General features: G+C 44.7%; 1 protein-coding gene and 1 long non-coding RNA gene across 6 annotated transcripts in view; one reads left to right on the top strand and one right to left on the bottom strand.

Annotated features, from left to right (window-relative positions):
- Positions 1 to 10357, bottom strand: part of LOC309658360 (uncharacterized protein) — a 40818-nt gene extending 30461 nt beyond the window's left edge. For 2 of the 5 annotated variants that reach the window (XM_082456840.1, XM_082456836.1), the window contains exon 1: positions 5985 to 6293. The gene's annotated coding sequence lies outside the window, so the exon portion shown is untranslated. The other 3 variants (XM_082456839.1, XM_082456837.1, XM_082456838.1) reach the window with 3 other exon arrangements.
- Positions 1 to 18473, top strand: part of LOC309658378 — a 201766-nt gene that overhangs the window by 73197 nt on the left and 110096 nt on the right. The gene's annotated exons all lie outside the window — the stretch shown is intronic.

Consider the following 18473-nt stretch of genomic DNA (forward strand, 5'->3'; position numbering starts at 1 on the left):
TAAAAAATCCAAAAGCATATACAGGTCAATTAGCCCACTTAAATAGCTTTTTTAGTTTAAAAAATTTTTATAGGATATAAAATATACAAAAGTTACAAAAACCAATTGTAATGTTATATGTGACATTTGTAATAAGTATTTCAATGCCACTCACAAGTCTATCTTGTCCCCTGAAGTGGGTGCTGTGCCAGGTTCAAAGTGAGCAACAGACGTTTGTCCCTGTGTAAATAAATATGTAAATAAATAAAGTGGTGCCGGCAGAGGGAAGCCCACGTGCCCCAGGTGGGACTAGAGCGAGATGCCTGGGAGTCCACAGGTGTGTGGGTGTCCTCCTAGCCACAGTGACAAGCAGCTGCCTCTGGAGTCCGCCAGCACAGCCCAGCTGTTGCCACTTGGGGGGCAGGGGGGGAATGGGCCCCGTGCCCCCAGTTCATTAGGCCCTCCTCCCATGGAGACAGTGGAGGGGAACGTTTGTGGCACAGGTGATCATGCATACTCTCCTTGTTCAAATTCTGTACAATGAACACTCAAAACTTTCACAGACACAAACACACAAACTCTATTTAGATCTATTACATACATAATATATATACATCCAAATATCTATCCATTTTGGATTGAAGATAAGAGCCATTTTTCACCTTTTCCCCATTAGAGGTAAGGAAACCTCATTGCTTCCATAGCACCCCAAAGCCATGCGCTACCCCAAAGGCTACTCCATCGGTATAAATGTTTGCGGTTTTGCCCTCAGATAAAGTACAAGCCAGAGTAAAAGCATATAATTCAGCCTGGTGGACCAAAGTAGCCATAGATATAGGTGCTGCCTCAAGGATATCAAAAGGAGTTGCAATATTTATCCAGCACAATATTTACCATTTTCTCCCTTTAAATAAGAACCATGGGTAAACCTTGAAAAATCTGCATTGGTTGGAGAAGTCTCCCATAAATTATTATGCGGAGTCAAAAGGTGATCTGTCAGGGTTAGGCGGTTGTGAGGGATTTCGTCAGTGAAGGAGGGGAGAAGAGTAGCAGGGTTGAGGTGAGTACAATGTGAGAGTTATGTGAGGAGCGATTAGCAAAAGGATTTCATTAGAGGTGAGGCGGCTGATTGGAAAGTGCTGAGGTGTGACAAGAAATGAAGAGGGCTTTGACTGCATGGGGTACAAAGATGGTTAAAGGGGATCCCATGATCATCTCTTCAGTGGCTTTAGCCAGAAGGGCAGTGGCAGGAATGGCTCTCATGCAAGGGGACTAGCCCATGCCAGAGTCCAGCTGCTGGCTATAATACCCCATGGTCAGTGATGGTCCCTATTGTTTTGGGTGAGTACTCCAAGGGCATTCCCTTCCTTCTCACATACAAAGAGGAAAAAGGGAAGCTGATGATTAGGATGTCCAAGCTTTTCTTTAAGGCTTCAAAAGCTGGGTCATCTTGATCTCCCTAGTTAATGGGGTCAGGTTTGCAGGTTTTCAATAAAGCGTTATAGGGGCTGAGCCATAAGAGAAATTTGGAATCCAAATTTCGACAGTAGCCGGCTGGCCCGAGAAAACCTCCTAACTGGCTCTTAGTCTTAGGTTTCGGGAAGTTCAGGATGCCACGAAGCCTATCTGCATCCAAATGTAGTCCTTCTTCTGAGATCGGGTGCCCTAAATATCAAACCTGAATATGAGCAAACTGCAATTTTTCTTTGGAGACTTTATATCCCTTTAAGGCCAAAAGTTTTAGCAGGTGGATGCTATTTTCCTGGGAGGAAGCCCTACTCTTGCCCGCCACCTTGGCTATTATTAAGATGCTGGGCATTCCAAGTTTGACTCCCTAGAGGCTAAAGGAAACCACCTCATTGCTATTTCTTCCCGAAACACTGCTCTCAAAGGAACCAAAGGCCAAACCTCAGTCATGGTCCAAAGAGACACTCCCCAAGATAACAATTTACAAAAACTGACTAGAAATGCCCAACAATTGGCTCCAGAAAAGGAAAAAATATATATATATTGACCAAGTAACTGTTGGTTCAATAAAAAGAAAGAACTCCGGTTTGGGCCAAATAACTGGTCCTACTAGAAATTCTAAGATTCGCACTCCTGTCGTTTTGGTCCACTGACAAAATGAGAGCATTCAAGAACCATTATTGGTGGGGAAATAGTAAGAAGCCTACAAAGACCACCTACCTTGCGTGCCCCTCCTGTCCAAAGTACAATGCAGGGAAACCTGTTCACGCTGTTCCTGGACATTTTGAATTGCCTGATGGGTCATTTGAGGTTTGGCAAGTGGATTTCACGCAGCTGCCCCCATCTCACGGCTATAAATACGTTTTAGTCATGGTCTGTATGTTTTCTCACTGGACCAAAGCTTTCCCCTGTAGACAGGTCACTGCTGCTTCTGTGGCTAAAATTTTGTTGGAAAAGATTATCCCAGGACTTCCCTGGTTGCGCAGTGGTTAAGAATCCGCCTGCCAATGCAGGGGACACGGGTTCGAACCCTGGTCTGGGAAGATCCCACATGCCACGGAGCAACTAAGCCCGTGCACCACAACTACTGAGCCTGCGCTCTAGAGCCCGCGAGCCACAACTACTGAAGCCTGCGCACCTAGAGCCTGTGCTCCGCAACAAGAGAAGCCACCATAGTGAGAGGTCCGCGCACCGCAACAAAGAGTAGCCCCTGCGCGCAGCAACGAAGACCCAACGCAGCCAAAAATAAATTGATTAATTAAAGAAACATAAGGAATCAATTAATTAATTGATTAATTAAAGAAAAAAAGATTATCCCTCCCTGGGGAACCTCTCTCAAACTTCATAATAGTGATCAAGGAACCCAGCTCACTGGTCAGGCACTTTGGCAAGTCTATGCTGTTTGGCCAGTTTTACATTTTCACTGTGCTTACCATCCTCAAACCTCAGGGTTATTTAAACATAAGACCCTCGAAATACCCTGGCCCAAAGCACTGCCATTGGTCCTTCTAAATCTCAGATCCACCCCTAAGCTATCTGCTGTTGATGTAGAACTTCCACTCCCCCCCCCCACCACCCCCCCCCCCCGGCCTTTCCAAGCAGGAAATGACCTCCAGCCCGCAACACCTTCCCCTCCAACCTCCACGCCCCTTCCCTCCATCCCCAGGTGTCCCTGATCCCAGCCTGCAAGGTTTTCTGCCAACACCCTCTCTCGGAAAGCCTTCTGCGACAGCCTCTGAGCCACCTGACCTTCTCCATCCAAAAATTTTCTCCTTTCCCTCCATGAGGGACCCAATTTGTATCATTAGTTATCATTAGGGAGAGTCCAGCCCCCAGGGAGAGGTGGACGGAAGGCTGGAGCCCAGAGGAAAAGAAAGAAGGGATCCTGGCTCTCCTCAGGCCTGAGGGCCAAATTACGTTGGGTGGAGGTTCCCCACATCAGCAATGGAGAAGAATCTCACAGGACCAGTCCGTCTGGACAGGACCTCCTTTGGTGCGCTGGGTAGGGGTGGCCGCACTGGCTGGCTGAGTGCTCAGGAGAGGCCCTGGGGTGGCTGCAGGATGGACCACAGACCTTCTGGTCTTTTGTTTATAAACACACATGCTGGAGATATAACACTGATACATTTCCTGGGAGGACTCTTCATGGGGAACTTATTTTTCGTAGCTCGGCTATCAAATCTCTTTAATTCCTCCACTGGTTTTCTATGCAGTGCAATTTCAACAGCTGTCAGTTTTTCTCAATCTCCCTTGTAATTATGAGAACAGTACTGTATATTTTATTCATGTACGTGTTTGTTGCTTGGACTCCATCCACGATTCTAGCACAAGCACATAGTAAGTGTTCTTCATCCTTTCGTAAATAAATGACTGAGTAAATGAAGGAGCGACCCAATCCTCTAATGCCACTTCCTACACTTCTTTCAAATCCTTTTGCTTCTTTTCTATCCCTAGACTTATTCTCTTGCCACCATGCCTTCTCTAGTGCTTCCTGAAGTCTATTCCCAATCCAGGAGCTAGAATGTTCTAGCTAAATCACAAACGGAATCACATCACATCCCTGCTTCAAACTCTTCAATAAATTCCAATTTCCTTAAAGTCCCAACTAGTCCTGCTGTAAGCAGACAGGGTGGGGGCAAGGGGGTGTCCCCAGAGAGACAGAGAACCAGGAATGGCGTTCTTGACATAAGCTTGCCCTTGAACAGGTCTCAGTAATTAATGATCTTAAGGGAAGTGAGGGAATGCAAGAACAAAGGAAAGGTAGTCAAGAAATAATAGTTCAGCTATAAAACGGAGTCCTAATTCCTCCTCAAGGGATATACATAACAATCACCTAGGTAACTACATGCTGAGATCTCAGACAGGTCGGAACCGAAGGAAAGTCGATGTTGACCTTTTCTGACCCCCGTGACTTCAATCAACTAAAGCTTGGATTCTGGCAACCTTTGACCCAATTCTATGCTGAATTCTCTTCTGCTCGAGCCCCTTCATGTACCCTTAGCTTAAAACTTCCCCAATTTTGCTGTTCAAGGAGACACTGCATTGAGAAAGATCGCAGTGTACTCCTTACTTGCTGCAAGTAATATATCCTTCCCTCTCTTGCTCTTTGGCTTGGTTGTGTCTTTTGGCTCGACACCCACCAAGAGGTGAACCCAGATTTCAGGTAAACACTGCCTCCCTCTCTCATCATTCTCTACTTCCCAGGTCAGGTCTCTCTTTCCTCCATTCAGGCAACACACCAGGCTCTGTCCTGCTTCTGGGATTCTGCACTTTCTATGGGGAGGGGGAGGGGTAAGATGTGACAGGGTGAGAGAGTGGCATGGACATATATACACTACCAAATGTAAAATAGATAGCTAGTGGAAAGCAGCCGCATAGCACAGGGAGATCAGCTCTGTGCTTTGTGACCACCTAGAGGGGTGGGATAGGGAGGGTGGGAGGGAGGGAGACGCAAGAGGGAAGAGATATGGGAACATATGTATATGTATAACTGATTCACTTTGTTATAAAGCAGAAACTAACAAACCATGGTAAACCAATTATACTCCAATAAAGATGTTATAAAAATAAATAAATAAATCATTAAACATAAAAAAAAAAAACCCCTCCTTCCACAGCCTCTGCCTAGCTCTGTCCTACTTACCTTTCAGTTCTTAAAGTTCTTCTGTTACAGGCCCCCAAGTCAGTTTTCAATGTTTCTGCTCTAAATAGCCTACTCTGTGGGGACAGCACCAGTGCATTTTTTATTGTCCCTGTGCCCACGCATCGACCTAGGTCTGGTTCATATCTGGCACCCAATGAGTTTTGCTGAGTGCCCTGGAAAATGTTCAGTTATAGCTAGATTGAGAAGGTGCACACATCCACTAGAGATACAATACAAACATTAACACAGGAATTAACTTAAATGCCTGTCCACAATATAAACCACCCGTGTTATTTCTGAAACTTTTAAGAAAAATTCTCATGAAAAAGGTAAGGTGTGAGAAACATTTTCAGAAACAAGGAGCCTATGTTGCTGAATTTCCTCCAGAGTTATTTTTCCTCCAATTTCTCACCCATGAGTTTTTAACTTCCCTGAAAAAACCCCACTTGGTCAAACCACATCTCGTTTAAGGTTAGTAAATTCGATTTTCTGCGACTAATATTAGGAAAGCTACTTCCTCCTTTTTTCTGGAGAGTCCTTATGTTTTTAAGAAATGCAATCTCACGTATTTCACTTATACTTTGGATTCCTATCACGCTTTAACTACAAATATATGGCACCAAAATCCCTTTTAATAATATCAATATAAGAGATCCCTATATTTTTAAACTCTGCGGGGGTCACAGCCTCTGGAGGAGAGCTGGAGTTGACTTAAGAGCTGAATAATCTTATTTTAATTGTAAGACCTGTTATTTACGTTTTCACTTCTCCTCTTTCGTTTTATTTTCTTTATTACACTTGCTTATTTACACTCACCCTAGAATCCCGAAAGTATTTTCCCAAACGAATTTGTCAAACATAAATAACTGAAAAACAGTTTATCTTAAAACCTCACCTCAATGCCGCTCAAAAAAGCAAAAGTCACAGGTAAAATTCTCTTGTACAAGGAGGGCAGAAAAGGACCTCCTTGATTAAATCTCACCGGCACCTCTCACCCGAAAAACCGACGAAATGCCCAGGTTAAGAGAACGAAAGGACACGAGGACGGAAGGTCAACGACATCTCGACTCCCAGTCGCTTGAAACCCCGCCTCCAGAGGTCCAGGGCCGCGCACTCGCTCAGACCCCGCCCCTTGGAGCTCCACGCCCCTCTCCCTCGCCTACGTACCGCCTCCCAGAGCCCGGTCTCCCCACCCTCTCCGGGACCCCGCCGTACCGAGCTCCGTCTCCCCGCCCTTACCAAGACCCCGCCCCCGGAGCACCTTCTCCCAACCCTCGCCGAGAACCCGCCCCCCAAGAGGCGGGGCCGCACGCGAACCTGCTTGTCAGTGCCAGAGGCAGATTGCGAGGGAAACAGTGGCGCAGTTTTGGAAAAGATAGCAGCTCTGGGGGCGCCCTCTCCACTTCCTTGGAAGGTGGAAGGCTCCAGGACCCGACCTAGGAGCGCTTGAGGAGGCAGGAGCGGCGACCATTGCATCCGCCAGCCTCGAGGCCGAGACCTAGCGTTCTCTCACAGGAGCCGTTGGGCCCCGCCGGGCGGGCTCTGCTAGGGATCTTGGGGGCGGGGCCAGGCGGGAGGACGGGACACGGGGCGGGACCAGGGCCGCTGAAGTCGATTGGGCGGGTCCTCGCGCCTACCCTAGAGCAGCCAGGCGGCGGGAGGCTCAAAGAATGCTTTTCTTTGAGCTCTTGCAACGCGGTAAAGGAGGTACTAAGTTTCCAGGTGGTTTGTTATGCAGCAATGGATAACTGACACATCCCTCTTCACTATTCTTTATTTCTAAACTTTACTGTCCCTTCTCAGAAGTTTTTCTATATTATCTTTGAACTTGTCTTACATTTGTATGTTAATCTTGGGACTGTTAACTTTATTTAAATCTATCCAGTTTTATAAGATAAATATTAATGGATTTTTAGACATTCTATAGGTATGTATATGTTTATATCGTTTATATATTTATAATTTGTTGGTTTTATGTGGTTACCATCATTTCCCTTAATACTTTTCCTTTCATTCATTCATATAGGGAATATTTGAGTCATGTCTTCACAGAAATTTTATTTCAATTGCGGAGGAGGACAGATGGTAGAATAAATATATACAAGAAAACAAGTCAATGCCACATTGGAATGTTTCTACTACATTTCCAAGTTACGCTGGGTGGAGGTTCATCCAATCTTTTTTCTTTTTAACCTTTTTTTAAAAATAAGAAATACAACACCAAAAAGGAAAAAACAAATTTATACTGTGATGAATACTTTTTAAATGAAAATCCCCACGACCTTAGAAATCTCATGTGTCCCTTCTTAATCACAAACCCCTAGCTCCCCACCTCAAAGGCAGCAATATCCCTGGATTTTATGTTAATCACTTCCTTGCCTTTCTTTATACTTTTACTACCCGAGTATTCATTCCTAATACTGCAGTTTTATTTTGCATATTTTCGAGTATTAGAGAAATGGAACCACACAACATTTAAAAATTTTTAGTTTCTTTCACTTACCGTGAGATTCGTACATATTATTGTGTATACTTGAGTTCATTCTTGATAATTAATGTATGGTATTCCGTTGTATTGAATACACCACAATTTATTTACCCATATCAGTGATGATGGACCTTAAATTGTTTCTAGTGTGGGGCTATTTCAAATACTGCATATATGAATATTTTTGTACATAGCTCTTGGTGGTCATGTGCAAGCATGCCTGTTATATACATTCCAAAGAGTGGAATTACAGGGTCCTTGGGCATGCATATCTTCTACCATAATAGGTCTGTTTTCCAAATGGATTGTATTAATTTTCTATGCTGTGTAACAAATTACCATAAGCTTATTGGCTTACACAACACATATTATCTCACGTTCTGTAGGTTAGCTGGGTTCTCTGTTTTAGGGTTTCACAAGGCTGTAATTCAGATGTCACCCAGGGGTGGATCTTGACCAGAGACTCATCTGCAAAAGAATCTGTTCCTAAGCTCCATCAGGTCATTGGCAGAATTATCCTTTTGGCTGTATGATTCATGAGAGCTTGCTTCTTCAATGCCAGCAACAGACGAAGATTAGGAAAAGTCTGCTACCAAGTTCTATACAATACAATGCATTGTATAAAACAGGAGCGGCATCCCATCACCTCTGCCATATTGTATCACATATTGCATATAACCAAATTCTGTTGGTTAGAAGGAATATGATTGTAAAAATTTACACTCCCACATAGTCTGTGAGCATTCCTGGTGCTCCACATCCCTACCGATACTTGATATTGTCAGCCTTTAAATTTCGACACTGTGTTGGGTGTATACTAGCATCTCAGCATGATTTTATTTCCATTTCACTGATCACTGAAACTGAGCAGCTTTTCATTTGTTTGTTTTTTGGTTTGGGTTTTGGTTTTGTTTTGTTTTGTTTTTTGCCACACCACACAGCATGAGGGACCTTAGTTCCCTAACCAGGGATCAAACCTGTGCCCCCTTCAGCAGAAGCGTGGAGTCTTAACCACTGGGCTGCCACGGAAGTCCTTTCATGTGTTTATTGATTGTTTGGAAATCTTTCATGAACTGCCTACTCAAGGCTCTTGCCCATTTTTCTTCAGACCTTTGTCTTTTTCTTATGATTTGCAAACTTTATTCACTTATTCTGTTACTTTTCAGATATATATGTTGCAAATATCCTATCCCTCATTATAGCTTACTTTTCCCTTTCTGAATGATGTCTTTTTAATAAGGAGAGTTCTTTAGTGTCGTCTGTGAAAAGAAATAAACCTCATTTTATTTATTTATTTAAAAAAAATTTATTTTATTTATTTTTGGCTGCATTGGGTCTTCGTTGCTGCAAGTGAGCTTTCTCTAGTTGCGGCGAGCAGGGGCTACTCTTCGTTGCAGTGCACAGGCTTCTCATTGCAGTGGCTTCTCTTGTTGCAGAGCATGGGCTCTAGGCGCATGGGCTTCAGTAGTTGTAGCAATGTGGGCTCCGTTGTTGTGGCTCGCGGGCTTTAGAGCGCAGGCTCAGCAGTTGTGGCACACGGGCTTAGCTGCTCTGCGGCATGTGGGATCTTCCCAGACCAGGGTTCGAACCCGTGTCCCCTGCATTGGCAGGCAGATTCTTAACCACTGCGCCACCAGGGAAGCCCTAAACCTCATTTTAAACGGAGTCCATTTTAAGTGAGGTTTTATTTATTAATTTTCACAGCTTCTTTCACAAAGCATATTTTTTGCCATCATCCATGCCCATGTTGTTTTGAAAGTTCTCATTTAAAGAAGCATTTTCGCATCCCACCATACCTTTGGGTTATAACATCTGCCTTGTGCTTGTGGGCGGGAGGGTGGACAACAGTTTGAAAGATGAGAAAACTGAGGCCCAGCGTCACCTGAACGTAATTCCACTTAAGCTCTTCCCCGACCCCAGTGGGTCGGGAAAAAAGCACTACTGGGGTGGGACTGAACCTACCCAGTGACCCTGACCAACCCCCCAACCCGGCAGTCCGTACCTCTGCTGAGTGACCTTGACGCCCGCTGCGGCTGCAGGCCCGCTGATCCCCACTTCCGCTTCCAGTTTTGTGAGCCGGAAAGGGGGGGGGCCGTAAGGAGGAGCCTAAAGAAGCCAGAGGGGCGGGCACGTTCCTGAAATCGCTGCAGCCTGGCGCCACTTACCAGGGTAAGTGGACGGAGCTAGAGGGGAGAAAGATTCTTGGAGGGCGTGGCCTGGGCGGAGATAAGGCCTGGGGGCGTGACCAGGGCTGAAGACCAATCCTAGAAGGCGAGGCTGGGCGTAGGCACAGGATCTGGTGGGCGGGGCTAAGCCGGGCTCCAGGCTCGGGGTCCGACCTGGGGGAGGGGTTCAGGTGTGAGGGCGGGGCTTGGGCGGGGCCTCGCTTCTAGTTGGCCAGTCCTCAGGATATCCAATCAATACAGGCTGTTCTTGCTCCTTTTCTCTACCATTCGGAGACCCTTATACAACAGAACACCAGGTTTAGGAAGGTATCTGTCCACAAAGGGATCATCCTGTTTACCCTGTTCCTTCTTTAGGGTGTTAAAGTTTAAATTTTTCTTCTTCAGTGGGTTGTATCTTTCTATTAGGTTAGCTCCTAGACACTGTACATACATACATCTAAATTTTCGTTTCATTTCCCATTTGATTATTTTTGGGGAATTCTGAGAGATGAGGGATGTGCTCTGATTTAAATCATAGGTGTAAATCAGAGGATCCTGCTGATAAAGTGGATATTCAACAAATACGAATTCCTTTCATTTTTCCCCTTACGAAGGGTGAAGAGGAATACAAACGTTAGCAGCTTCTCTTAATTCCTGTGTTATGAAGTTTTAATATTTTTCAAATAAGTTTATTTATTTTTGGTTGCGTTGGGTATTCGTTGCTGCTCACAGGCTTTCTCTAGTTGCGGAGAGCAGGGGCTACTCTTCTTTGCAGTGTGCAGGCTTCTCATTGCGGTGGCTTCTCTTGTTGCAGAGTACGGGCTCTAGGCTCATGGGCTTCAATAGTTGTGGCACGAAGGCTCAGTAGTTGTGGCTCACAGGCTCTAGAGCGCAGGCTCAGTAGTTGTGGTGCACGGGCTTAGTTGCTCCGCAGCATGTGGGATCTTTCCGGACCAGGACTGGAACCCGTGTCCCCTGCACTGGCAGGCGGATTCTTAACCAGTGCGCCACCAGCGAAGTCCCATGAAGTTATAGTGAATAATCTACATGGCAAATCTGGTGATGTGCTGCCATCTGCTGGGAATCAAGGGTATTAGATTCTATCTCAACTGGCTACTTTTGAAATCAACCATAAAACTTTCCTTTCCGTATTGGAAAGTTCTCATTTTAAGAAAGCATTTTTCAAGACTATACTTTCAGGGATCATTTCTATAGGTCGTTTCTAGAGAAGTTTCTCTGAATGTGTAGAGCACCTGAAACCACGAGGAGGAGGTGTAGTGTTCTGTCCTGAGCATGAAGCTCGTTCTTGGTGTTGCTTCTGCAGCTGCCATTAGCCATTGATGATCGTTCTTCTCTTCCTTTGCGAGAGTGAGAGGGAGAGAATGCCATATGAGTAAAAAAATAAATAAAAATAATAAAAATTTTTTAACTAAAAAAAGAAAAAAGAAAAGAATAAACAAAAAGAGAAAAAAACAAAACAAAAAAAAGAGAAAAAAGATTTTTTAAAAAAAGCATTTTTCCTTACCACTATACCTTTGGGTTCTAGCAGTGCTTAGTGCTTGGGCTTGCGGCGGGGAAGAGCGACGGCTTAGCAAATGGGAAAACTAAGGCCCAGAGTTATCTAGACACAGTATTTCCACATTACCCCCAGCAATCAGGCTGAAGGAATTTGGGGACTGTGAGAATTTCTGGAGGAAGAATGAACAGCAAGTGCAAAGGTCCTGAGGCAGGAAATGTTTGCCCTCTTTGACCAACAGCAGAAGCTCAATACCTAAAATGGTTGAAGTGAATTGTGAAGGTTGGAGACCAGCAGGAGATAAAATCAGAGAAGTAACAGAGTCAGATCATATGGGGCCATCTGGGCAACGGTAAGAATTTTGGGTTTTACTCTGAGTGTGGTGGGGAGCCCCTGAAGGGTTTTGAGCTACATTATCTGATGTATATTTTTAAAAGATCTCTGTCTTGTGTGTGACTTCATGGAAGCAAATATAGAATTGGGGAGGACAATTAGAAAGTTAAGGCAATAATCCTGATGACAGATGGAGATGTCTAGACAAAGGTGGCAGGGGAGGATGGAAGGAGTGGGACAGTGCTCTGATGCTAGAAATAAGGCAGAGCCGATGACTGTCTGCTGATGGATTTGATGTGTAGTTTGGGGGCAAGGAGTCAAGAATGACTCTGAGGGACTTCCCTGGTGGTGCAGTGGTTAAGACTCCGTGATCCCAATGCAGGGGGCCCAGGTTTGATCCCTGGTCAGGGAATTAGGTCCCACATGCATGCTGCAACTAAGAGTTCACATGCCACAACTAAGGAGCCCGCCTGCCACAACTAAGACCCGGAGCAACCAAATAAATAAATAATAAAATAAATATATAGATATTTTTTAAAATGAGGATTTTTGTTTGTTTGTTCTGCATTGTCAAATAAAAATAATTCTGGACATTGGTAAAGAGAGACTTCATTCAAAATGATTATTGCAAGAGGGAGAACACTCCAACGAGATCTGCAAGCATCTTAACGAGTTAGGCAGAAAAAGGCTCTTCTTTTGTTGGGGGAGTTTCTCCCCGAGAAGCTCAGGGAATATCTTTGCATTTAAGAAGGTGCAGTGTACATGGCTGACATTAGCTTTTGAGTGCTGAGGCATCTACTTCAAAGACATCCATTTCAGATAAATCTATTACCAGTTGCATAACACAGTTATTAGCTACACAACCAGATAGAAACAAGGCTGCCCCATCCATGAAGGTCCTCTTTTAGCGATCCCTGGGCAACCTAGATAACCGATTGTTTAAGTGATCCCATTTTTCTCTTCCTGCCCCCTAGTTCCTGCTCTTATGTTTTAAGTTCACCAATACAGAGTGAAACCTTAAAATACTTGTTACCCCACCCTCGACCCCAAGAAAGACAGAACCCAGGTCTGTGCTTCCTATCTCCTTCTATCCGAGACCTTAGTCATGCCCTCGTACCTTTTAGGACCTGTGACTAATAAACCTTGTTTTTTCAAGTTCCCTGTTGATTGTTGCTGAGGTGCTTCTTGGAATTGTCAGTGAAAAAAAAAAAAATTAGTAGTCAATCTAATAAAGAAATAGAGAATTTTATTCTAGCCAACCTGAGGATTATAACCTGGGAGACAGTCTTTCAGGAAGCTCTGAGGACTTTTCCACCAGTTACAGGTCAAAGCAGAGTTATATACATTTTTTTGAGAAAAAGGTTATATGTCAAAGTGACATGCTGAGAGTTCACAAAGTACAGATCTGCACGTACAAGGCAAAGAGTCAGTCACTGTGACCTTTTACAAGATTAAGAAAGGAATGTTATCTCCCAAGGAGTTACCTTGCTGGTGCCAGGAGAAAATTGCTCTTTACAGTTGGGCAGGTATTCTTGTGTCTTCTAAGGAGGTCTGGTTAATGTATAATGCAGATGCACATTGTACAAAAGGGAGAGGAGGTAGTGGCCCAAATGGGCAGAGAGAGAATCTTATGTTTAAATTTTTTCTTGTCCAGCCTTAAAATAAATTTATTTCATCACAATCATAATAAGAAACCATAAGGGCCAGTCCAGCCACACAGCAGTGGCTCAGGTTGGGGAAATATCTGTGGAGGCTCGCTGCGTTAAGTCTGGGCCCAGGTTAGTGCTCCAGGCATCCCTAGCTGATAGCATCCTTGTCGATAGGCTGAGATAGACACAAAACAGGTATGGGGACTTCCCTGGTGGCGCAGTGGTTAAGAATCCGCCTGCCAATGCAGGGGACACGTGTTCGAGCCCTGGTCCGGGAAGATCCCCCATGATGCGGAGCACCTAAGCCCTCGAGCCACAACTACTGAGCCCACGTGCCACAACTACTGAAGCCCACGCGCCTAGAGCCCGTGCTCCAAAACAAGAGAAGCCACCGCAGTGAGAAGCCCGTGCACCACAACAAAGAGTAGCCCCTGCTCGCCGCAACTAGAGAAAGCCCGCGTGCAGCAACGAAGACCCAACACAGCCAAAAATACGTAAGTAAATAAATTTATTTTTTAAAAAATCAAAAAAAAAATTTTTTTTAAACAGGTATGCATCTACTTTAGTCTGAGTTAGGGCAGAAACTCCATTCCTCTGGCTCCCTGGGTCCGAGTAGGGGGAGTTTCAGCTGAAGCGACCGTCCTGATCCCTCTCTGCACATATACATGCACACACTTTATCTGAATAGTGGGTTTGGAAGAAGGAGCTGAGTCCGAACGGTTCACACCCTTTCTGTCTGCCTTTTGGAGTCTTCTGGGCCCCAGACAGAGGGTATTTGGATCAGGCTGGGGTCATGCAGTAAGCATCTAGAGGAGCCTTGTGGTTGACCAGCTCTGCCATGCCCGAGTAGGTTTGGCAAATTTAGGGGTGGAATATCAGAAAACCCACCAGGCTGCATAGTGGAGCCACGTGTTTCAGTCCTGCTTTTATGGGCCATGCAGCTGATGTTCTCATTGCTGAGTCCTGTGACTGGTCTCAAACTCAGGAGGGAAATGAAGAGATGCCCGTGATTGTTTTTTGTCCAAAGTCACAATAATAGACGGCCAACTAAAAATTGTCACTTGCCTTCTGGTTCTGCAAGAGTGAAATCACTAGCCACTGCAGTGGCTGACCTTCAACGCACCCTGAAAGGAGTTCAGGGTGGAGATCAGGAATGAGGCACTCTGTGCTCTGGGAAAAACTGGCAGAACAGGTCTTCCGATAGTTAGATTTTTCGGAAGATTTTATCAGTCTAGTTTCTTCCATCTTCTCATATTTAGAAAAGCACTAAAATTATTAACGGAGACATCTGCTCCTTGCGACTAGCAGCAACTTTCTACCAAACGTGTGCTTGATTGCACGTATCCCCCTTCGTTAAAGTCATATGTATACTGACCTCCTCCCCCACCTCTTGGGAGCAGTTCCTCAGAGCTATCTGAGAGGCTGTCTCCTGGGCTATAGTCCTCATTTTGTCCCTAATAAAACTTAACTCACAACTCTCACATTGTGCATTTTTTTTTCAGTCAACAAGACAAAGTTTTAGAAGACGATAAGCCGAACTTTTTACAATGATTCCCTGTGGGACCAGGGATTAGAAATAGATTCAATTTCTGTAATGTTAAAATTATTTACAAGCAGGTATTATTTTCAACATCAGGAAAATTTCTTGTTAACCAGAAATTATATGTTTTTTAAGGCTCTTTTAAAAAAATATTTAGTTATTTATTTATTTGGCTGCACCGGGTCTTAGTTGCAGCATGCGGGATCTTTAGTTCCCTGACCAGGGATCAAACGCGGGCCCCCTGCATTGGGACTGCGGAGTCTTAACCACTGGACCACCAGGGAAGTCCCAAGGCTTATTTTATACTTTACTTTTTTAATTGAAGTATAGTTGATTTACAATGTTGTGTTAATTTCTGCTCAAGAATTATATGTTTAAATGCAAATAACCATCCATAGGTGAATGGATAACAAATTGTCTCTAGCCATATGATGGAATACTACTCAGGAACAAATTTTTTTCTTAAGTTTTTTGTTTTTTATTTTTTTGGCCATGCTGCAGGGCATGTGGGATCTTAGTTCCGCCGACCACCAGGGATCAAACCGGGGCCCCCTACAGTGGAAGCACGGAGTCCTAACCACTGGACTGCCAGGGAATTCCTGGGAACAAATTTTTGATCCCTGCAACAGTCTGGATAAATCTCAAAATTATTATGCTGGGTGAAAGAAACAAGACCCCTCCCACACACACAGAGAAAATAACACACTATATGATTCCATTTATATAATATCCTAGGAAAAGCAAAATAATCTATAGCGACAGAAAGATCAGTGGTTGCCTGGGGACAGGAACGGAGGGAGGGTTATGAGGGGCCGCAAGGAAACTTTTGGGGGTGATGGAAATGTTTGTTATTTTGATTGTAGTGATGGTTTTACGAGTGTACACATGTCAAAAGTCATCAAATTACTTAAACATGTGGTTTGTTATACATTAATTATGCCTCAATAAACTAAAAAATTTTTTTTGTCTAACGGAGCACAGTTACTGGGCCATCCTTTCACATAATGTTCCATGTCAACAGAGCAAATTCACATAATGGTTAAGATCATGGAATAAGATTCCTCAAGTTTTGCTACTTCATTAGCTGTGTGGCTTTGGGCAACTTAGCTTCTCTGTGTCTCAGTTTCCTCCTCTGTGCCTTTCTCCCTGGGCTGCTGATAGGAGTCTGTACATGAAGGACTGAGCACAGTACCTGACATGCAATAAGCAAGCACTCGATAAATGATACCTTATCTTCATGGGATGGTGTATTTTTTGTTTGTTTTGTTTTTGGGGTTTTTTCTTGGCCACGCTGCATGGCTTGTGGGATTTTAGTTCCCTGACCAGGGATTGAACCCCGGACCCTTGGCAGTGAGAGCTCGGATCCTAATCACTGGACAGCCAGGGAATTCCCATGGGAGGGTGTATTAATCATGTTTTTTATTTTCTACATTTTATGATGCTTTGACATCTTAGGTCTTGCAAACCTGGGGAAAGACCGCCCCTCCCAGGGTTAGCTAGTTCCTAGAGATAGCAAACCACATGCCTGGGAGCCCACTTCTCATATGCAAACCAGCCAATCAGATCATCTCCTTTATCTAACCCTGGGACCCTAAACCAATATTCCCCCTGCCCTAAATCATCCCAGGACCATGTAACATGCAACTAGGGACCACCCCTAGAGCCTAGAACCCACTGAAATTATTTATTTATTATTTATTTAAATGCCTTTTAAAACATATTTATTTATTTATATATTTATTTAATTGTTGGCTGCGTTGGGTCTTAGTTGCAGCACGCAGGATCTTCCTTGCAGCATGCGGGATCTTTTGTTGTGGCACATGGGCTTCTCTCCCTAGTTTCAGCCTGCCGGCTCAGTTGTGATCACACGGCATGTGGGATCTTAGTTCCCCAACCAGGGATCAAACCCACGTCCCCTGCATTGGAAGGCGGATTCTTAACCACTGGACCACCAGGGAAGTCCCCCACTGAAATTATTTAAACCATCCAATTCTTAGCTTGCTCTGCTGGCCTACCCTGCCTCTCCCATTCCTTCCAGCAAAAAACCATAACAAAGGCTCTGGCCCATGCTTTTCCCTCACTCCTTCTGACCAGTCCTGGCGCCCCCCTCCCGTGTGGCCGTGCATGGCATGGTATGCCCCTCCTCTTGGGAATTGTAGTAATAAGCCCTTCTTTAAAGGACAGTTGTTGGAGGATGGAGAGAATGAAAAGAGACCACCGAAATGAGAAGGCATCTTGAGACCGAAAAACAAGGCAGGCAGCTCCATATAATCAATGGATCCGTTTATTAGAGGGTAACTTGCTCACAGGGTGGGATCAGTTGGACAGCGACCCAGAAGCATTCACAGACTCACTCCACACCCCCCAGGGGCCATGTGGACAATTTATAGTTAACCTAGGGTATGGGGGAAGGTGCTGGGAAACAGGATGTGCATTCCTAAGTCAAGATTTATAAATGGGTAACTAGTCTCACGGGTGCCGGGAATACATCAGCAGTGAAAGTTTTCATCATTGTTTGGGGCCTAACAGAGCATAGAGGCCACCTGAACCTAATGATTATGAAACAGTATCTATTAACTACAAAGCCCTTGACGACAGAGAAGTGATTTACTGTACAGTACAGTCCTGCATAGGGTCAGTGGAAGGACAGGAGGAACAAGGCCCAAGATGGTGTCAGTTATGCTAATGGCCATACAACTGCTGTCTCCACGTCTGTCACCTTACTATACGTGATTGAAACAAGTTCCAGGTACATTCTGTTTTGTTTTATTTTTATTTTGGGGTGGGGGTAAATTAGAAAAAAAATAGCTTTATTGCTTTGCCAGGCAAAGGGGGCCACAGCAGGCTAATGTCCTCAAAACTGTGTGTCCCAACCTGGAGTGGGGTTAGTGAGCAGTTTTATAGCAATGGGTCAAAGAGGAGGGCGTGATCAGCTCGTGGACATTCTTCTGATTTGTTGGTGATGAGGTAAGTGGGAATCAGCATCATTAACCTTCTGGTTCTAACCGGTCTGGGGTCTAAATGCTTGTGGGCACCATACCGTTAACTTCTCCCACCTGGTGGAGGTTTCAGTATCTGCAAAACAGCTTGAAGATATTGTTATGTATATCCCTTGAGGGGGGGGGGGGTACCAGGACCCTGCCCCAAGGCTGCAGTATTGTCCAGGCACGTTTTAAAACAGATGACAGGGACTTCCCTGGAGGTCCAGTGGTTGAGACGCCACGCTTCCACTGCAGGGGGCACGGGTTTGATCCCTGGCTGGGGAACTAAGATCCTGCATGCCGTGCAGCGTGGCCAAAAAAAAAAAAACAAATGTATATACATATACATATGTATAACTGAGTCACGAGTCACTTTGCTGTACAGCAGAAATTAACACAACATTGTAAATCAACTGTACTTCAAAACAAAAAAAAAGTAACGCTCATTTCGTGGGTGGGCACTTAGGATCACTATCAGTCTGCCACCTGCATCTTTCAAGTGCTTCAGACTCAAAGGGCAGGAAAAGGAGTTGCTACCTTTTGAACCCTTAAAACCAAAGCCACCTGTGAGGCCCTTCCAACCTCTCCCCATCATCTGACTTCACTTTTGATTGCTCACCCCTTGTTCCCTCGGCCACTTGGACCTTCTTCCCATCCCTGGAAATTGCCAAGCTCACGCCCATCTCAAGTCTTTGCCTTTTCTGTCTTCCCC

The sequence above is a fragment of the Balaenoptera physalus genome (genome assembly GCF_965194825.1).
Source record: "Balaenoptera physalus genome assembly, chromosome: 3".
In the NCBI taxonomy this organism is placed as follows: domain Eukaryota; kingdom Metazoa; phylum Chordata; class Mammalia; order Artiodactyla; family Balaenopteridae; genus Balaenoptera; species Balaenoptera physalus.